The 21,063-nt window shown below is 40.4% G+C and overlaps 1 protein-coding gene across 4 annotated transcripts in view; it reads right to left on the bottom strand.

The window, feature by feature from the left end:
• Ntrk2 (neurotrophic receptor tyrosine kinase 2) overlaps nucleotides 1-21,063 on the bottom strand; it is a 346,711-nt gene that overhangs the window by 130,549 nt on the left and 195,099 nt on the right. The window lies entirely within an intron of this gene.

Genomic DNA, 21,063 nt, shown 5'->3' with positions numbered 1-21,063 from the left:
AAGAGGGGATCAAGAGAATTTCTGGGGGTTTTGAGCCATGGGGTTTGTAGTCCAGGAGAGGCTGGAGGAGGAAAAGGAGGACTCGTGGCCCTGGGTCAGCCAGCTCCTAGAGTGGTCACAGAACTGCATGTTAGATACAGGATATTGGGAAAAATAGGGCTGCAAATTAAAACCAGATGAAAAGTGATATTCTTTATATAATTTCAGTTTTCTGTGTAATTATTAAATGTGATGCCTTTAATTTATTTTATAGGACATAGTACATTATCTAACTTTTTAAAAATTATAACAGACCCACAGTAATTTATATTTGTTTCCTAATTTGGGCAGTTCTTTTAGTGATTTATTTGCTGAGAAATAAATAATCTAACATGCAACCTATAATCACATTTTTTCTATTAGAAATGCTTTTGTATTGACACTATTCCTCTTTGTGATTTTATTTTCTTTTTTTTTTTTTTTTTTTGTCTTTTTCCTTTTTATCGGTACCGGGGATCGAACTCACGACTGCCTGCTTGCAAGGCAGGCACTTATGCCGCTGAGCTAAATCCCCAGCCCCCTGTGATTTTATTTTCAATCAGAATATGAGCCAGCTACACAATTCATTAACATGACAGGTTGCTTATGTCTTTCTGCTCCTCACCAACCTTTTGATTAATGCATTATTTCCTGACGACTGCAAAAAAACTTTATAACTTAAATTGGTAGATGTTACTGGCTGTCAAAACTTTAAAATTGAAAACTTCAAAAAGGAGATTTTAAGCAAGCCACCAAGTGAGTCTGCTGGGATTGACTTTGCTTGGGCTGCTCTTTTCATCTCAGAAGACCTGGGGAGCCTCCTAACTCAGTAATTGGAGACTGTGGCATTAACAACACAATCATTGAAAAATTTGGCAATTGATATTTGAACTTCACATAGATGTATCTCAACAGCATTACCAAGCCTTCCTAAAGAATTCACTGAAAAACAGATTTAAAATTATTGTCACAACCTGTGAGTGACACAGAGGCTACAAAAATGTTCCGAAGCAATTCAGTACTTCTGTCATCTTTACACAGAGACGTTCTCAGTGTTTCCCAACAAAGGAAAGTAGATGCTTGTGTTATTGTGCTTTGCAAAAGAGCCACAAACACACCAGGTTTAACAGTCACCATCCCTGCCACCTTCCACATTTCTGGGCTCACATCCCTCTCAAAAAGCACAGTAGTATTGTGCTACAGTTCATTTCCACTGGAGACACACGTCTTGGTAAAGCAAGACTGTGCAGAAATAAATACTGAGGAAGTCCTCTTTCCTGGGCACTGTTTAAGGCACTGCACATGTTCTCCCAATCCGATGTCGTCCCTGAGGGGCTTGTCCAAGCAGGCGGATCTGCCTTCCCTAAGTGTATTGCCACCAGCCCAGGGTAGACCTGGGATTAGTACCAGTGAGAAACCACAAACCACTCGGAAAACAAGACTTCCCTCTCAAGCACCGGGGACTGCATGGGATGCCACAAAACAAAGAGCTGTGCGGAGTTCTGGAGCCCAGAGGCCAGATATTCTTAAGCCACTGTCACTTGCCTATAGCAAAGCTCAGTCACTGCATTTGTTTCCCACTGGCCACACAGGTTGCAGCATTTTCCTTAGAGATAAATCTGCCTTCCAGAGATTTTCAAAACCAACCACTGATATGAAAACAATCAACAGCAGCAGACCAGGCCTTTCATCTTTGTCTTATTCTGTGGGCTCCTCTGCCTCCCGCCCCTTACATGACAAGGGAGGCTGTGCATGAGACAGTGGCTCTGGACTTTTGCCCACTCCAGAATGAAGCAGTGGTTGCCATGGCTACAAAAGGCAAGCCCTAAATCTCTTGCTTACTGTCCTTTCAGTTGGGATTTCTTTTATCTTCTTCAGAACCCCATGAGGCAGGTGCAAGATGGATGTCCCACTGCTCAGGCCACAGCAGTGACAATGGGCACAGGAGACATAGAGTAATACAGATCTACAGAGGTGACATGCCAGCTGATTTTGCTTGGGAACCAAATGAGGTGTTAGCACCCAAGTAATCTGTGCCACAACAGGCAAGGCACCATGGTGACTGGTGCAAGAAACCAGGAATTAGGGCCACAAAATCAGCAATGATCTCAGGAATGATTATAATGCTGGCTCCTGGGGAAACTGGCATGGTGGTCAGGGATGTGGGCTCGGAAGGAGACCTCCAGAAATCCAAGTTGGATTTGCCAGCTGCGTTCCCATGAGAAGTCATCATATCTCCCTTGACCTTGGTTGTCTCATATGATGAAAGAGATAATGACACTGACAGCAATAATATGTTCCTCCAAGAACACTGCAAATGATTTCAGAAAGGGTCAGATAAGCAGGAGGGGAAGGTGGTATATACTTTTCCCATTCCTGCTCCTAACTCACAGCTACCGTCAAGTAGTTCTTGAGGGCTGTCTTTCTCTTTCCAGGATCTTTTAACTTTAACTCATTCTAGTCTTCATCCTTGCCATCTCCCTACCAGGAGCCACTTCTAGAATGAGGGAGAGGAGCAAGCAGCATCTTACTCTCTGAGATGTCCTGAATTGGGGCTTTAAAATGTCTCACTACCAAGTTGAATCCTTCTTCCTTAAATGTATGAAGTCATGTACGTCTAAGTATAGTCACAAGTCATTTTGTCGAAGTTCGCCTTTGCTTTAAATGAAAAGACAATTTCAAAGCATTTATGCTGCTCCAGTTTCATTTCAGAGCTGTGTAAAATATCAAGCTATCCCAGAATGCAGCAGGACACTAAATCACTTTAGACACATACTATGGAGGACTAACACCACAAAACTCACGTGTCCTTAGGATTGGGCTACAGCAGTGGGGACAGAGAAATGAACTCCCGGTTTCCTTTACCATGTGCTCCATTCGCTCACATGCTCTTGAACACAGCCCTGTGCTGGATAGTGCATTAGATTCCTCAGATGGCAGCAGTGAGTGGAGGAAACTGAAGTCCCTTCCCTCATGGAGCTTTCATTGATGCATAGTGCTTGGTGCCCAGTGTACTCAGTGCACCCAGCTAAATGAATGCATAAATGAATGAATGAATGAATGAATGAATGAATGAATGAATATGTGCACTTCTTCACTATGAAGAAATCCTCCTCCTCCATTTAATGTAAAAGTATAACCACCCATATAATTCAAGTGGCCTTGGTCAACAAACAACAAAAAAACCTTGGTTCATTTCTAGAGAACCCATCTGAATAGAGTAACAAGATATGTGTGTGTGTGTGTGTGTGTGTGTGTGTGTGTGTGTGTGTGTGTGTAGAAGGGGGCAGAGAGAGAGAATCAGAGAGACTCAAATAAGAGTAGCCTAAAAATCCTAGGACAGCATTACACAGAAATTAACACATGTTTCTGCAAGTGAACAATATAGATGATTGCATATCACAAGCTTTAGAAATCTCATTATCAAATGAGTAACAAGTAAAGAATATAGGCATCACTTATTTGTCCTTGTTAAGCAGTGAATCCTCAACCTCCTCCATCCAACAGACAAATCCCTTCTACTGCAAACATCCACTGGAGCAGAGAGATGGCTGGTCTTGCACTAACAAGCCTCAAAGAGTTCATGTCTCCTCCTCTGCAACACGACAGGGATCTGCTCATACTTCCCAAAGAGCTCAGACATTTTATAATCATGATTATACTGAATGCAATCAGGGGTTCAAGAGGACTCCATTTTTAACATTAAAGAGACAAAAAGCATTAGTTTAAAACCCATAAAACCTTACCAAGAAATCCAGTAAGCCCCACAGGGCATCCCTGACTTTTTGACTGCCAGTTTCTTAACTGTGGCTCTGGGTGCCTAGCCACTGGCTCCAGAGAAATATGGAAAAAATTTCCCACCTCTCTCCAATGGTTGGATTATCTGGCTGTCAGGATGAGCTGTGAGAGGGGAGGACAGCATCTTTGGAGGATCATTCCAGGGCAAAGCCATCTGGAAAACCTTGCATCACAGCCTGCTCCTGCGAACAAGGCAGGTAATGATGAAGGCCAAAAACTTCCAGATTTGCTCATTGCTAACCTTGCATTCAGGCTGTACCCCCATCTCCAGAGCCTCGGGGAATGGAAAGTTCTATAGCCAAGGAACTGCTTAAACCCTAGGGCTGGAAAGTTGCAAGGCATGTCTTTAATTTAAAAGACATTTACAAAAAGGAGACTTTAACACACACACACACACACACACAGAGAGAGAGAGAGAGAGAGAGAGAGAGAGAGAGAGAGAGAGAGAGAGAGAGACCTAGAAGCTTCCAGTCTTTTTGTTTTCCTTATTGTCAATATCCTGTGGTCTCCCCACCCTGTACTTCCTCCTCTTTGTCTTGAATATGGTAAATTGTATAGGTCATTGTCTCAGATTGTCCTATTATCTAAGGGTTAGATTTTCCCCATTATTATACACGGATAAGTTTAAATCATAGGTCTCTAAATTTTCCTGTGATTTATTCCAGCTGAGCCAAGTTGCACATGTTTTATCTTCTTAGGTGCCTGTCCAATTTCTCCCTATCTATTAAGCTTTGCCCAGAGCTAATTAGAAGAAAATTCTTATGAATCATATCCCTGTTTCTGTATGGTGCTTTGAAGTCATCTTAGACAATTTTACCGATGATGGATCCTTATCTGCTGTTTGCTGATGCATATAGTCATTTATTAATTTAATGTCTGTCATCACTCATGTTTAGATGTATTGGAAATTAGGCTTCATGGGAGATTTTGGTAGATGAGCTACAGCTTTCACGTGAGCACGTATTTCCAGACTGTGAGATTCAGAGTCTCTTGCTCTCAGCCAGCCTTCAGCAGCACCAAGTTCAGACTGAGTTTAGGCTGACACTGGAGGTGGAGGAATCTTGCTGTTATTGGCTGAGTAGAATCTGACTGGTCCACATAATGAGACAGAGCAGAAATTTGGAAAAGTTAAACTGTAATAAGCCAAGAATTGCTCAACTTTGCCTTAGCAGAGCAGTCAATGTCCCATTAACATACAAAGCTAAATAAAATAATCTGCTAGTGGAGATAAGCGTGATTGCTGCTGGTCTGCTTGTACAAAATGTGTCTCATTAAATTAAGCATGTGAGATGCAAAGAGAACAGCTCACAACTGGAAAGCAGTCATGCTCTGGAGCAGCAGCTTTCCTGGATTAATGTGGTTTTCAATGTGCACAGATAAGATCCCTCTGAGGTGAGATCTGCCCGAGGCATGTGACATCTGGGCACCTGTGAGACTTCTAATTTATCTGAATAACACTGAGGGGTCTCATCTTGGGAACAAGCTCGCCACAAAATCCTATGCTCTGGATTTGACAGTGTAATAATATCTCCTTGCGGCTTCTGGTTTGAGAGGCCTCATGGGGCACATTTTGCCTTCGTTACCCTCTCTTTGCTCCTTAAATGCATGACATCTATCTAAAATCAGGGTGTCCTGTTTCTTATTGCCCAAGGAGCCCCATGGGTTTGGAAAAACTTTCAGCTTCCACATGGTAGAGACAGGAGGGACAAAGTCTGCTTGGTTGGTCAAGAATCTTCATCCTGCCCCAGCAACACATACCATCCTCCACTCTGGAGCACACTACTGCTTTCAGGAAAACTATTTCCTCCTTTGTCTCATGGAACAATTAGAACAAAATCAATAATACTAAGTCTAACTTGCTGACACAAAGGCAGATCTGCTCATAAATACAGTGTCTGGGACTCGGAGCTTCCGCATAGGCGTGCCGTGTCTGACCAGCTGTGTCCCATGCTGGCCCATATGTCCAGAGACATGTTGGCAATAAGAAGCTGTCACAGGCCTTTGCAGACACAGGGGACACAGTTCCCAAGTTACAGAGAAGTCTAGGGAGCAACAGTGTTCACTGCTGGGATGCAGCAAAATCTTCTGATTTAAGATTTTTACACTGTATTTTTACACTTAGTTCTCACATCAAGTGGATACTGATAGGTTCTACTTGCCAGGGGTTTAGCTGTATCCTCCCAACCAGACCCAGAGAAGCAACTTCTCTCTCCAAGAGTAACTTCTATGTTCTCCTCATTCCAGAGATAAACCTCTGCTCCCGTTTTGCATGTGCGCAGAGCCCTTTCCAATCCCAAGACTCCACAACCACCCAAGCCTACACCTCCAGCTCCCAGTAAATCTTTATGTTTCCAGTTTTACACAGACAGATGCTCCTTCAAATCAGCTGTTAGCATGTCATTTTTCCCACCTCCCAAACTCCTCCACCAGCAAGAACTGATAAAAGTAGCCCACTTTGTATTTGTTTGAGAGCCTCTGTATATCCTGCCCCGTGAAGCTCTCCCATGCCATGTTAAAGGCCTCCTCCTTTGTCTCCTTCTTACCTCTCTTATTTTCTCTGCACCATTTCAGATTGAATGCCAAAAATACTTAACCAGATATAGTCCATTTAGATGAAGCTCTAGATCTAGGAAATGAATTCTTGGTTTAAAAACTCAGGATGGTGACTGTCTCTGGCAGAAGGTGGCAGGAGGGATTCATGATGTCAGGATGGCACAAGAGAGACCATCACAGGGACAGGGACAGTACCTGTGTGCTGTTCCTTGATCAGGGTTTGGGGCACACTAAAGCAGGCATCTGTCAAAGTTCCTCGAATATATGTGCAAGTCTGGTGTATTTCATCTGGTGTAACTTTTATTTCAAACAGATAAAAAGAGACAAAGTTAGAAAAGAAAGGAGCAAGACAGAGGAAAGAAAGGTAGGAGGAGGAAGGGGATGAAAAGAGGAAAAAAAGAATGGAGGAAGGGAGGAAGAAGAAAAAAAGAAAAGAAAGAACAAATAAACTGTGAACACTGAACTCTATACTTTTCCTCAACTCATTTTGAGATGATTCTAACACAGACTGGTAATCTGATGGGAAAAGCACATGTACACCATCCAGATGACTCCATGGAACAATTCTTTCTTTCAAGTTTTCTGGATATTTGGCATTTTTTGTTAATAGGATATAGCAAGCAGAAAGAAGAAGTTCCATTTTACGTTGTAGAAATCATGCTTTAGAGCTGGCCATGTTAGTTTGGGAGACATACCAGATGGACTCACATCCAGAAAGTTTAGAGGCAAGAGGCGGGAGCCAAGCTGACCAGTGAAGCACCCACATTTTTTCTGTCCTGTGAAGCTGGTGAGAATCTCCTGCTGGCATCCCTTCTCTGGGTTCTCCCAAGTGTAACATACAGTCCTGCTCAGCAGCAAAGCTCAGATAACTTAAGCAAAAAAAAATGTCCTTTGGATAATTTGCAGACTTTGACTTAAAAAGGGCAGATACATTTAAATATATGATTTGTTTTCCAGCTGCTGTGCTATTTCCAAGTATCCTTCTTACATCATATAGGAAAAAATCTCCTCCACTACCAGGGAAATGAATCAGGCTGGGATACTGACACCTATATCACTTTCAGCCATATCCATATTTCTACCACACTGGCCTAACATCAATCAGGAAAGTAGTTTGGTTGTGACATATGGAAGTAAAGAACTCTTAAAAAAACAAATCCTAGAATCTATTAGCTATGCCAAACAAATTAAGTTATAGCTTTGGGCATCTTAATAAAATGAGATTCTTTTCAAACTATAATTTGTTACTTATAACTCTCAATTCTGTAATCTAAAGGATGAAAACACAAACATGAACTCAACAAAAACTGCTTGGGATTCAGAAGAGTTGCATAGTCGTGAGGCAAGAACATGCATCTATAACCATTACAGCTGTATTCTCTCACCTCCCAGATCATCCCTACTAATTTCCCTGACTCCACCTGATATCTCAGAAAAGAAGGCACTCCAAGAGCTCATTTCCCAGCTGGTACTCATGGTATGATGCACAAGTTAAGTGAAACCACTGAATGAATATTGTCACCTTTTCCGTGATTTTATTTAACTTGACTATTTGGGTGGGATATATTTTTATACTAAAACATAATCTGTAGTTTGGTATTCCTGAAATATTGTGCAAAATTCTTTTGTTGCAGTGGGCTAATTATTTTGGTAGCCTTCCATAAATTGTGCCTCCTTGTCTTCATGCTCTTGCATAATAGTGGCATTTTAAATTTAATGTTTGACCACCTTGAGTTCTCCAGGATGTGTGGAGGCCCAGAAACCCATAGGAGAAAGTCTAACTAGAGGAGATAAGAGGCCTTTAGCTGTCTATCTCAATAGAACTCTCAGCCATTAGCCACCAACCTCCTGCCACATACAAGAGCCCATCATGAGCTTTCTTACTGGCATCCCACATGTAGAAAACTACAACCTCAACTCATAGAACCACAAGCAAAGTTAAACTGCTCTTATGCCATCACCTTTTGGGGTGGCAGTTCATTACATGGAATTAGATAACCAATGCACATTTTAAAAATAAAATCTATGATTTCAAAGTCATTGTATAATCTAAGGAGGCATCTTGAACTTATGCTTCTAGCACTCTACCAGTCTGCATATTTCAATGAAGATGACTGAGAAGCATTTCATGGGATACAGTTCACAAGACTATCATACACATTCAGGGCTCTTTCTTGGTTGTTGCATGACCAAGAGGAGCCCTGTGTCTTAACATTTGTTAGATGACCAAAGCAGCATGTTAAAATGTACCTATTGGTAGCCAGCTGACTCTAAGGCACAGTCTGAAGACATCATGGAAGTAGAATATCACTTAATTTAACACTTTATTCCAAATCCCTTAATATTTGCTATGGTTTGTGTCAGATGCACCCCCAAGTTTCATGCAATCATGGATGCAGCTGAATGTAGCATTTGTGATTGGTTCATTGTCTAGCACTGGTGGTGTCAGTGCTACACTTGCCCAGGGGTGGAGCCAGCATACAGTGTAATGGCAGGAAGAAGGTGTGTCTTTTCTTTTTGCTGTTCTTGCTTGCTGTGTGTGGCTGCCATGAACTTCTGCCCCTCAGCCCTGTCATTTTGCCTTGCAGCCAATTGAGTATGGACTGAAACCTCTAACCTGTAAAACATAAACCTTGCCTTCTTTTTTTATTTATTTTTATTTATTTATTTTTTTTATTATTATTTTTTTTGTCTTTTTCCATTTTTATCGGTACCAGGGATCGAACTCACGACTGCCTGCTTGCAAGGCAGGCGCTTATGCCGCTGAGCTAAATCCCCAGCCCCAAAACCTTGCCTTCTTTAACTTTGGGTGCCAGGTATTTTGTCTTAGCAAGGAAAGATAAAAGTAACTATGACCATATTTTTTATCTCAATATACTTGCTTCTTTAGCTAAGAGAGTCTATTCAAATGGTCAGCTATAACAGATCATAGAGACAGAGGGAAAAAGTCAGAAAATTGTGGTCTATCTTCTCTGTTCAGGACAAATAAATTAAAGCTAAGGCTAAAAAAATAGTCTCTCAATCCAGCAGTTCATCAAATGGTCCCTTCACAGAAATGAGACAGAGAGGTGACTGACTCATTTTGCCAGTGCTTGCTGGTAAGGACACGGATTGGCCAGTAACTGTCATGCCCCTCCCCTTGACTTCCCTGTGACCCCATCTCTCCACAGTGGGCTGGGACATCTGCTTCTGTGTCCTCCCTAGCTACCACCTCCCCAGTCCATCAGAAGTGCAGCCAGACTGTCAGCATAGAGCCCCTCTTGCTTTCACTACTTCAGATATTGCTGTTGCCTTTTGAGGGAGGGTGTGGGTACCCTGGCATGGCTGAGAGCAGGGAGGGAGGAATCTGGCTTTCTTAATAACATTCCCAGCCCCCACTGCCAGCTTTTTAAATTATTAGATTCCCTGGTTTCAGCTCTGCCCCCTCAGTGGCTAGCTGGCATGATAGCAAAGGCTATCCAAAGGCCCTGCACCAACCCCAGGCTTGTGCTTGGACTGATTTCAGAGCTGAAACTGTTATAGAAGTAGTGCCTCCCCTACCACTTCTCCAGTTAATCTAGGAGAACTCCCTCCCATGTACTGATCCCCCTGTGCTATAGCACAGGCCCTGTCAAAATAAAGAGCTACTAGAATGGGGTAGAGGAGAAAAGAAAAAAAGGAATAGGTAATTATACTACTAATCTTTGTTAGGTCATCAAAAAGAATGGTTTGTGCTTTCATCGATCATTATTTCATGTCTGTATCTTGTAATCTGAACAACTACTTTGAAGATAACATTATGTAATACATTAACCATTTTTAATCTCCTATTATATTGTTTTGAAATTTTGTATCCTCATTTTTATTCTTTTTTTTTTTTTTTTTTTTTTTTTTTGTCTTTTTATCAGTACCAGGGATCTAACTCACGACTGCCTGCTTGCAAGGCAGGCACTTATGCCGCTGAGCTAAATCCCCAGCCCCTATTCTTTTTTCATTTTAAAATAAACAAAGCTATTTTGCTTGTCTTCTAAACCTACTCATGAATTATTTCTCACATAGTGTGAGCTCCAAAAGTACTGCAAATCTACTTGAGATTTTTATCCAGAGTAATGTGGCAGAGTGAACATTTCAAAAGAAAAAGCAATAGATAATAGAACTGTTCGCACTGAAGAACTCCAGAGACCAGTAGTAGAGACCAGCACAGTGTCTGGCACAAGCCAGAGCTGAAAAGTGGATGCTGGCATGGGCAGTGACCAGCACCTGTGCTGGCTGTCAGCTGTTGGCATCCAGTACCATATACTGAAATGTAATGACATGAGGATGGCTAGAAGAGCTGTACTTTGCCAATTTGTGATTTCCACCTGAACAGAGTGAAAGAACCCTAAGACCTTCAGGACCTGTTGGGTTAAAGATCTGAAAATGACGTAACATATAGGCCCTAATCTAGCTCAGCACCTGTCCTATAAGGTTGGCAAAGGATACAGGCAAAGAATTGACCAGTCAGTGCAAGGGAGTCCTATCTCTCTCCAAGTTCCACTGAGTAATTTAATCAGAGGTGCCAAGTAACTGATTTAAAAAAGGAGACATTGGCACACAGGACCGACCTCAACTGAGCACAAAAGATGTAAGCCACCATGCTGTACAGCCCATGTGCACTGAAAATCACTGAACATGCAAAACATCTATAGTGAGCAGGTTTTCAGTTCATTCTGTTTCTAACTCAGTGATAGATACCAAGTGCTGAGCATAGCAGCTGGGGCTGAATAAATTCAACAAAAAAAAAAATGGGTCATTGGTGTTTCTAAAGTGTTGGTAACATCATTTTCAGAGCAGAAGCTACGGTGGGTTGAGTTTATGTGACCTGCCCAAGGCCCCTCAAGAGCAGAAGTTGTGGACTGATAGTAAACTCAAACTCCATCTGATGATTTGGTTCCATACTAAGAGTAATGATGGCACTGTAATGATAATTTTTCCCCCAAAATGAATCCTAGTCACCATGATTTTTATTTCCCAATACCATCTCACAATTGATTCTGAAGTTTCACCTCCAGGGTGAGGTATTAAGGTGAAAAAAAAAAGAAGGTGGAAACTGAATCTGACCATTGTGAGGTAGCCTTCTGTGAAGTGACTAGGATTAGATAAGGTCATTAAAGTGGATCACTCATGGTTTAAAGAAGAGGGAGAAAGACACACAGGAGTATGGTCTTCTTTGCCATGGGATGCTGTGTTACTCCTAGAGTGTCTGCAGCACAAAGACCATCACCAGATATGAGCACTTGAACCTCCAGAACTGTGAGCTAAATACACTGCCTTTCTTTATATACACCCATTCTGTCATGTTCTGTTATTGGCAACAGAAAATGAGTGAATACACTGCTGATAACTGAGAAAATTATACCCTTAGCATATGCTATTAAGGATACATTGAAGCTATATCCAAATTAAAATTTTAAAAAATTTCATTTCTACTAAAAGCATCAAGGATATTTTAGAATTATAGAAAGGTTTTGAAAATTGTTTTTTAAAAGAACCTTTAAAAAGTCATTACTGTTAACAGTGAATGAGGAAAGTTTGTCAATGAAACAACTACCAAGAGATGAAAGGAATCTTTCATATTCTGTGGCTTATCATGACAAAGACTCAACCCTCCGGTTATCATGGGTTGAAATGAGTGTCTGGGGTCAGGCTACTTCACAGAGTGTGGTATTCTAGGACTAGAGCCCACCTCCTATGGGTTCAGCAGCAGTGGTGGACAGCTACCTAAACACCAGGTGGAAGTCCTCAGTGGCTCTGACACTGTGGATCTTGCATTTGAGTCTCCTCTCTACAAATTTCTACTTGGAATATGAGGTTGTTACTCAAATTCTCCAGTTATCACTTTCTCACTCCTGAAAAATTAACTAAAGGCAAAGTTGGGTGAGATAATGGTAAAGGACACATTTAGCACATGTTCATAACAAACAAAATGCAAAGTCTCCTTTCTCTCTTTCTAGAAAGAATTGACTCTGTCAATGCCATCTAACAGATAAACCTGGGAATCTCAACTTCTTTTACATGCGTGGGTTTGGCTGTCTTGTTTTCATTATTAACTACTTGCAATAGAATGAGACTGTGTGTTTTCTATTCTACTCTGTGATTTTTTAAGGTGAGTACCTTAAAAATAGGTTCAACATTCTTTGTAACATTTATTTAAACCTTAATAAAGTAGGACAGAAAACAGGATCACATATCCTTCTGTTTCTGTGACATCAAGGAAATAGCCTCAACTAATGCTAACAAACAATCTTTCCTTTAAAGAAAAGGTGTGTACCTAGTCCTTCCACAGTTCCCCAAACCAAAAGCAACTTTTCCTCTTTTGAAGTTCAGCAACAGAAAACCCCTACAAGCATAGATGTTATCTGAAGTCTCCTGGCTATTTAGTGACAGAAAAGAAAACAGCATCTTAGGCACCTTGGGCAGCTCTCTGGACTTCAACTGATCTTGGATAAATTTGGTCTTGCTGCGTGAAAAACACAGTAAAGCTAACAGTCAAGTTCCAGTGAGGCTGCGGATTTATGTTTGGATGTCAAGTCATTATCTTTTGAATCTTATGTAACTTGGCTCCTAGGTTTCAACTGGCTGTCATAAATGATTTTAGAATATTATTTTTCAGTCCCGTGGAAAGCAGGAAAACTTCTTCTCCAGAGGCTTATTAATTTCTTACTAGACACTCTGAGGTGAGCAGGTCTGCTGGCCAAGGGCAGATTCACACCCTCCCTGGGAGGTGCAGATTGAGGTACTGATGGGAGATAGATAACCTTAGGTCAGCCCTTGAAATTCCTTGCTCCTGAAATTGACCTGGAGAAAGCGCCTAGCTCAAAGGAACAACAGACCTACAGGCATGCAAAGTGCCAGTTTGAGCCTTTGTAAGAGCCCTTTCCATTTCACAAAACATTACACATTCTCTTGAAGTCAAATCATGAAGAAGTCCTACAAGTCACTGATTTTTATTTTGAAAGAAACACATACATTCCACCCAAGCAATACTTACTCTAGAATAGAGTCCAAGCCCATGCCAAATCTTTTCTTTTGTTTCAACCCACATTTGTTTTGTCCTCAGTGACTTTCTGCAGAAATGGATACTAATGCTTTTCATTTAGCCAGTCAAGAAAAATTGCTTAACAGGTTTCACTACTTCATCAGCCTGACTAATTACACCCATTCACTGTTCCTTTCATACGGAGAGATTTCAAATTCCAGCTCTACAGACATACACCACCCAAAATACATCTGCTTCCTGGTTCCCTGGTCTCCTTTTTATCTCACCCACTGAAAAGTACCCAGTGATCCAGAAAATACAAGCTAAGCAAATTCTAGAAGCAAAGACATTTCTAAACTGTTGAGAAGTCAAGCCAAGAAGAAACTTTGATAGAAAGGTAGCAGGATATGATAGGGAAAAAGAAAGAACAGTTTCTTCATTCAGTATGTCAGGCAAAGGCATATGGCATATAGACTCGAGAGGCAGGACTCTAGGGACTGTTGGGCTGGGACAGAGCAATGGATGACAGGCATTGCTAAGGAGAAGGAAGCTGACACAGTCAGAGGCACTGTGCCACAGTGGGAACTCCAGAAGGCCCGTAAGCTCAGGCTTGGGAAATAATTAAGGCAGTGCCCAGGTAGCAGTTCTTTTCTCTGAGCCATTCAATGTTGAGTGCCAAGCGGGAAGGTGACCAACAGCTTCACCAGCTTTGGAAGCAACTTTCCTCTGGTTCATGATGCTTCACCTTCGAAGGAAACTTCAGTAGTATCTGTGACTTTTTAAAGGTTCTTTTAAAAAACATTTTTCAAAACCTTTCTATAATTCTAAAATATCCTTGATGCTTTTAGTAGAAATGAAATTTTTTAAATTTTAAAACTTCACCTTCAAAGGAAAATGCAGAGCTTCAGCCTGGGGCAATTTATTTGTATAGAAGTAACTGCTTTAGTTGAGTCTGCAGCAAATTCTTCACTGTGGTCATGTATATCTACAAGGCTTGACCTAAGGAGATCAAATCCTGTCTGTCACAATTTCTATCACAGGGCTTTTGAGTTCTCTAAAATTTTGTTTCTGCTAAGTTGTCTGTTAGAGGGAATTTGATGGTAATAAAGCACAGAATTGTTTGAGACTGTGGTAGGCAAACCACTTTTGAAAAGCGGACCTCAATAAATCTCATTAGAAAGTTTCTTCAGATACCCTTTCTTCTGAAGTTGTCCCTAACGAAGTCTATTTATGGTTTAAGTTAGGGCTTTCCTGGATGCTTGACAAGGTCCTTTCCAGGGTTACTAAAAGCCAAAAAGAGGGGACCACGTCTATTCTGTTTCTAGCTCACTTCACAGATATTCAATTTATTTTAGCACAAATCTATCATATGTCATTTACATTAAATTGTGCCTTTTATATGGAGATCTAGGGCCACTGGAATCATGTCCTCTGTGATAGCAACTCTTCTATATGCTGCCTGAATAGTTGAAGACTTGTGTTTCAAGTTTTTAAATTCATGACTTAACACTCAATTTCTTCCTTGGTTTTCATTTGAACCTCATGTTCAAGGGGTGATCAGAAAATAGAATTCTAAGTTTCTCAATTAGCAAAGCTATGCTAAATACTTTCTGATAAACCTAGATGGTCACAGATTTCAAGGAGCAATAGTTTGAAGGGGTCTCATTGATCATTCGTACCCCAGGGACTATAGAGTACTTATTGGTCTGGAAAACACTTATCAGACCAGTCCATGCACTAGTTCTTTCTACAGCTCTCACTTCTCTTCTCCCATCAGTTCCTTTGGGCTTGGACAAATTTAACACATTCTAGATGTACCTTGGTGATTTACCTTTTACAGTCAACATTTTTGAGAAGGAGTATCCATTGTGAGAAACACAGATACTACTGTAGTTGCAAAACACCCTGATTACTGAGAGACACTACATAAAGGAAGTATCTAAAATCATCCTTACTGGCAATACATATAGTATAATTAGTGTTCAGTGCACGGGATAAGTAGTGCTTAACAAATTGCTCAAGCAACATAAGTATTAGGCAAAGGCCAGAGTTATATGAAACATGAAAAATTGTATTTTTCCAAGTGGTTGTATTGCAAGTTAATAAGCTCTAAAAGTAGCAGAAGAGATGAAAATTCAATTTTGCTCAGGACTCACAAACACCATGGTATATTATGCCAGTGGAGACAGAGCCTTCGTCTAGACAAAATGCAAAAATCTTGTGTTCAGTAAATGTGTGTAATTAAGAAAACATGAAGAGCAGCTAATCATCAGGACTGCATGCATGTCTGTATCTCCAATCTTATTTTGTTTTTTTAAAAAAATCTCTAGTCAAAAATGGAAACTCACTTTCCTAGATTTCAAGTTTCACCTCAGTAGTTTTCAAAAGGGTGACTGGTACATGTGAAGTTAGAAGGCACTTATAATCAAGTCCAAGAATTTTCTAATTCTTCTTTAAATGTTTACTTTCTACCAAGTGACATGCCAGGGTTTAAATTCTTAAGAGCAAGTTTTATTATACAAATAACCAGACACTGTCTGGGAACAAAATTGAAGCAGCTATGATAGTTTTATTAATTTATTTGATTTACTTCTGGTTTCTCTTGCCCAATCTTATTTATGTCAAAATAAGTTGAAGCAGAATTCATTATGCAGCAAAATGTAATTTGAACACTTTTTATTAGAACATGATGACTCAATCATTCCTCTGTAAGTTCCATTATCTCTTCTTTTTTGCAGATCAAATCATGTAATATGAAATTCCAAAAGAAACTTTAGAATTTGGGGGAAAGGAAAAAAATTACCTCAGTAATTTCTTGGGCTACAAAAATCTCAGCCACACAATATGTTCTGATACCTTTGTACTTCTATGATAACATTTTTTTTTTTTAAAGGAAAACTGAGCTAGTGAACTTGACCTTTTTCAGTAAACTTTAATGATACTGCAATTTCTAATCACTTTGATTTAGAATTAAGTGAAGCACTGAGTCTAACCCCGTCCAATTTGGGTATTTCTGCTTTTTGTAAGTTATGTGGATTATAAAATATTCCAAATTTCTAATGGATTCTTTTCTCTTCAAATGGTAAAGTTTAGGAGATTTTGCTTTTCAGTAGATGTATGAAGTATTAGTGAGAATAACAAATATGGAGATATTTTCTTCCTCTGTTATTTGCTCACATCTTTATCACACCAGTCATATTTTTAATACACAGGGAACTTTCAGTTTAAATGACCATTTTCCCAAAATCCTTCACTGTGCTGATAGTGTAAAAGTGGAAGCTATTTCCTCACAGAGAACTATGCTTGTATCAAGAATAGTGAAATTAGCCCTTAAATGCTTTTTTAACCCCTGTGCTCCTGGGTTGTATTTTCCAAGTCACTGCTCCTGTGCACTCACCATCATGAAGAAGACCTTCCATCAAAAACAACTGGAGCTTGGTGCAGAGAAGGAGAGACAGGGACACATCAGCAAAAGCACCAGGGAAAACTATCAGCAGGCCAAGAGCAAGTGTGTCCAGGGGCTCCTTCCTCATCTCATCTGGCCTCCAAGTCTCCAGGAAGGGGACCTTCCATGGTGGGTGGGCTTGTGTGATGGTCCCCAACTTCAGCACACATCTGAGCATCTGGGAGATTCAAATGATGCAGATTCTCTGGTCTCATCTCTAGTCACTCAGTTTTGGTAGGTTTTGGGTTCCCAGATAGAAGCAAGGACTTGATTCTTAGGAAGAATCTAGTTACTATCACACATGTGTACACTTGCTCATGCACATAATATAAGGTCCATATAAAGAGGAACAGAGATCCAAAAGTGTATATTTGTTTCTTTGGCCATTAAAGAGAAGCAAACCAAAACAACATTAAGATTCCATCTTACTCCACCAAGAATGGTTATCATCAAGTACTCATAAAAACAACTGCTGGCAAGATTGTGGGTAAAAGAAAACAGCATGAGCAAGGGTAAATGTGAGCTATTTGAAGGAAAATGGATGCCACTTGAGGCCATGATGCTAAATGAAAAACATTAGATACGCAAGGTTAAATATCACATTGTTTCTTTTATATGAGAAACTCAAAGTATAAATAATTTAAAGAGCAAAATAAAAGGCAAATGATATTAAATAGGGGGGTAAACCTTTTGGAGATAGAAAAGTGACCTAGGGGATGCAGGGGAGAAGAGGGGAGGGAGAAGAGAGGGAAGGGAAGTAAACAGCAATAGGATATGATGTGTACATGTACCAACTTGTCATGCTGAATGTGTTCATTACATATCACAAACTCTTTGCCTCCTTCCTAGAATCTTCTGAGCCTCTTTGTGACATCAGACACCCCATACATTTCCCCAAGAAAGCCTCTTCTGCAGTGAGAGCTTCAAATCTTGTCAATGACCACTGATTTTAGGTCACTGAGGTTCTACTTTTTTTCAAAATTATTCTTGATGAGTTCAGGGTACTGCACAGCGCCTCCCTTCAGCACTGACTTTCATCTTCTGGCAAAACTGAAAGTTGAATCTCCTGTTTTTTTGTGTATGCGCCTCCACTCCCCCAATCAGCTGTTAATGCATCATTCTGCCCACCCCTTTAACTCCACACCTGTCAATTCTATATAAAGCCTCCAGTTTTCTTTGTTCCCTTCAGAGAGTGCTTGCGTCTCTTTGGCAGCCCTCCCCTGGCACAATAAAGGCCTCTTTCTTTCTCTGCTTTTCCTCCTTTTTCCTCTCTCTTGCATTGGAAGACCAAATACTTCTGAGTTCAGTTTTCACATCCTGGTTCATTTTGATCTCCTATTCCTCTTGTTGCTAATTCTTCTCCAAACAAAAGTCACTATGAAATGATAGCATAGGCCTGTGAGACACTATTGTCTCATCAGAGAACACTGGCATACCTGAGACCCAAGTTGCAAAACCAGGCAGAATTTTCAAAATGCAACTGCCTTGAGATTTAAATAGAAACAATGGGGGAAGAGCTTAAATTTCACAGTGAACAGACATGGCAAAAGTAGTAGGTGATACATAGTTCAAATAGAAAGGTGGACTGCTACCTACCAGAGTCAGAGGCAAGTTTACCTTATACCTAAAGCTCACTGAAGTAAAGATGTACCCTCTATGTCACGAAAACCACAGGAAGACACCACCAAGTAGCAGATAAGATCATCTATTCATTCAGTTGCTCACCACTTATTTAATAGACATCTGCAGTGTCCTGGACAGTGTTATACAAGCTGATGATGCCAAAGCAGTCATTTGTGCACTGAACAATCTATGATTAGGAGCTTACAAAATTGCCAATAAGTATTTTCATCTGCTGGTTTTCAATGTCATTCAGTGACTACTGCCACTGAATTCCCAGTAAGACGTGACTTCCTGATTACACATTCATCATCCAACAGAGACATATGACTTCACACGCTGAGTCTAATCTGAACTTTCATTCCCATCCCTGTGCCCTCTCTGCATCCTGCAGTTTCATTGTTAAAGGTCCCATGGAGTCTTCTTCATCAGAGATTTGTTTTATTTCATCTCCCTGGGAAAATTTTCCATTCTGGCTAATGTATCCAGATATATGAAAACACACACACACACACACCCAACCCTGGGGGAAGCAAAAGACTCATCTAATTCTCTCTTTGGATGTATTTCAACCCTTTTTCTCTGAAGTCTCATACTAATTAGTCTCTCCAAACCTCTCTCCAACTGCATGTCCAGGACACCAAAGGGCTGCCCAGTTCTGCGGCTTTATGCTGAGAGACACACGAGGCTCCTCTGACCTTGGCAATCTGCAGTAAACGATACTTTGTGCTATTATTTGTCTCAGTGGACTTCAAATTGCAGCAAGTGAATAATTCAAATCCCAAAACTCTTGTCTCTTCTAACTTATCAAGACAGTCAAGAAAATAAACATTGGGTCAGAAAAAGAATTTAATCATTTTGGCTAACCTCCCTATTGTAACTCATCTACACTTCCCAAGTCCAGGACAGACTTGTTCTGTGATGTTTCTGAAGAATGCATGTGACCCGAGCTATCCAAAGACTAATGCAAGGCATTGGTCACAGAAACAAAGTTGTTTACACCTAGGGGCCTGTCACAAGGTAAGTTCTAAAAAATGTCCCCGACTTTAGGAAACCCCTAGAGGCGCGCAGAAAAAATGCCATTTATCAATGCCAACTTATATTTTTAAGAAGACTCCCTAGAGATCTATAAAATTTTGTCCCCTTTAAGTGTGCCAGTTTGGAAAGAGGGAGCTTTCCATGGATATGAAAGAGTTACAGATGCAAGTACGAAAAATACACATCTGTCCTATGAGATACTCCAGAGATTGATATAGTTGGGCCCCACAGGAGAGGTATGAGACCCATGCTGCATTTCCTCTTGTGGAATTAGAAAATGGCTGGGTCATTTTTCACAAGATGGGCAATAACCTTAGGCTAGAAAGAGTCCTGACTTTGAGGAGGCCAGAAGTAAAAACTTTCTGGCACATTAGGGATATGATTTGGATTCCTTCTATGTCCTTTCTAAAGATCAATTTTCCCACCTATAGAATAAATTGATTGTTGCACCAATTAGGATCTTTTAAAATCTGAGAATATAATCCATGGGGCCTGGATTATTAAAGGCACTTGGTATGAGTTGTTTTAACATAGCAAATGCAGACATTACAAAAGGGACTCATGGTCTTAAGGAATAAGCTGAAAGAGATGGAGTGTTTTAAAACTCTAATGTTATATCTTTAAATTAGCAAATATAATAATAAATCTCCAAATGTGGGAGAATCAAGCAAAATCTAATGTTTTTCAAAAATAATGTTAAAATATATCCAATATTCTCTCCTGGGTTGTTCCTCAAATTTACTGAGAAGTTCTCCTACCTTCTTATCTATTTCTGAAGACTCCTTTGCTGTCTCTGTCTGTCTCTTTCCATTCATGTCCTCACTCGGGATCTCAATCATATGCTTTCAAATTGCAGAGACAGAATGAGTGTGCGTATCTCTCAGATATGCCACTAGACAGGGCAGAATGGTTAATGCTGGAGATGCTGAGCTGCCTGAGTAAAAAGGAGTCAGAAACCAAGTTCTAGGGGCAAATGAGGGAGAATGAGGGAGAATGCTGAGGCCCGGAACATAGGAAGGAAAAGAAGAATGATAGTCAGCCAAGCCACTTGTGTACAAAGCTAAGCTTTGCAAAAGCCAGAGGTCTGTGCAAAAGCCAGGCCATAAGGAGCTCTGCATCCAGAACTGGCCTGTGGAGGAAGGGTCCTTGCCTTGGGCACATATTAAAGGGAATATGAAAAACCTCAGTCATAGAGATAGATAATACCTTCATGAAATATTTTTCAAAATGCAAATGAGTGCAAATATCTGACTTAAAATATCAGAATTCTGAGGAAAGACATAAGACGGGCTCTAACCCTGAATTTGTCAGACTCTTCTTGCCGTCCTTCTGACACTATCCACATGATACTGCCTTAATTTAAAATGTTAATATTTTAATCATAGAATTTGCTTTCATTTTTATCTTTTTAAAATATTGTATGAAATGCTATTTGTTTTGAGTACTGAGATTTTTGGTTGCCCCTTCAAAGTCTGGGCTTCAAGTGACATTCTCCTCCTTTTAATGTTAGTCCCGCCTCAAAGGACAGGGGATGGGCTGCAAAACACTCCATTGCTACTAGCAACAGCATCCAGCAAATTGTTTAAGGTGCTTT

This window comes from Cavia porcellus, unplaced genomic scaffold (genome assembly GCF_034190915.1).
Source record: "Cavia porcellus strain 051 isolate PalLab524CR breed Dunkin Hartley unplaced genomic scaffold, mCavPor4.1 scaffold_2, whole genome shotgun sequence".
In the NCBI taxonomy this organism is placed as follows: domain Eukaryota; kingdom Metazoa; phylum Chordata; class Mammalia; order Rodentia; family Caviidae; genus Cavia; species Cavia porcellus.
The sequence above is the reverse complement of the archived record's forward strand: the minus strand, read 5'-3'. Positions and strand labels throughout refer to the sequence as shown.